General features: G+C 43.1%; 1 pseudogene; it reads right to left on the bottom strand.

The window, feature by feature from the left end:
• Positions 1-619: 619 nt before the first annotated feature.
• LOC120854831 lies at positions 620-1,059 on the bottom strand (annotated as a pseudogene).

Genomic DNA, 1,059 nt, shown 5'->3' with positions numbered 1-1,059 from the left:
AACAAATGCAAACTATTACATGTCTGTATAACTGACTCACTTTGTTATATAGCAGAAACTAATGCAACATTGTGAATTGACTATATGCCAATAAAACTCAAAAACAGCAACAAAACAGCCACACAAGGGGAGGTGACCACAGGAGAACACCAGCAGGGAGCGTTGCAGGGTCCACTTTAGTCTCTGGATCCATTGATAATTCTTTTTACTGTATTTGCACGTCATCTTTAAGGCTCGTCTGATCTTTATCCTTTCTTTGAGTCATTTAAGTCACATAGTCAATATTGGGTTGGCCAGAAACTTAAACCAGAATGAACTTGACTGACCAACCCATGCACCACAGAACAAGTGAGACTAGCTCCCTGACCAGGAGCTGAGCCTGTGCCCTGGGCAGCGGAAGTGTGGAGTCCAAACCACTGGGCCGCCAGGGAATTCCTCCATTGTTTTGTTGATGCCATCTTTTGGGGTCTTTACATTTGTCATACTCATACTCTTTTTTTCCTCCCATTTTTGCCCAGCTCCCCCCACCCCCACCCAGGGGTTGGGGGGTTGTATTAGAATATTTTAACATTCTATTTTTTACTCTGTTACCTTGGAAATCATAACTGTTTGTTTGTTTTTTCCAAGAGTCCTGTAGCATTTATTGTCATCTGGTAATAACATAAGGGTGAGCAGAACAATGTGAATACATGTTTTAGAACTACATCTCTAACAAAGGACACCTAAAAAAAACCAACGGTATTGCCAAACAGTTTCTCACCTCGTCACTTTAGTTGGAGACACTTTGGAGCAGAGTGATACTATCTCCTTTTAGCATGATCCGGCCCAGTTGTTTTCTTGACTTTGTTTTAGAATGAATCTCTTCTGCATCATCTAATACAAGGTTCATATACTCATCAAAACCAACGGTACAGCCCTCTATCTGCATGTTCACTTGTTCATAAAGCCACACACCTGAGTCTGCGATCTATTTTGCAAGCATCTGAAGATGAGATTGATGCGCTGCACCAGCACCTTCTGCACCCTCTGGCCCTGGCCCCGGAGCGCCTTGCTGGAAGC

The sequence above is a fragment of the Oryx dammah genome, unplaced genomic scaffold (genome assembly GCF_014754425.2).
Source record: "Oryx dammah isolate SB20612 unplaced genomic scaffold, SCBI_Odam_1.1 HiC_scaffold_2, whole genome shotgun sequence".
In the NCBI taxonomy this organism is placed as follows: domain Eukaryota; kingdom Metazoa; phylum Chordata; class Mammalia; order Artiodactyla; family Bovidae; genus Oryx; species Oryx dammah.
The sequence above is the reverse complement of the archived record's forward strand: the minus strand, read 5'-3'. Positions and strand labels throughout refer to the sequence as shown.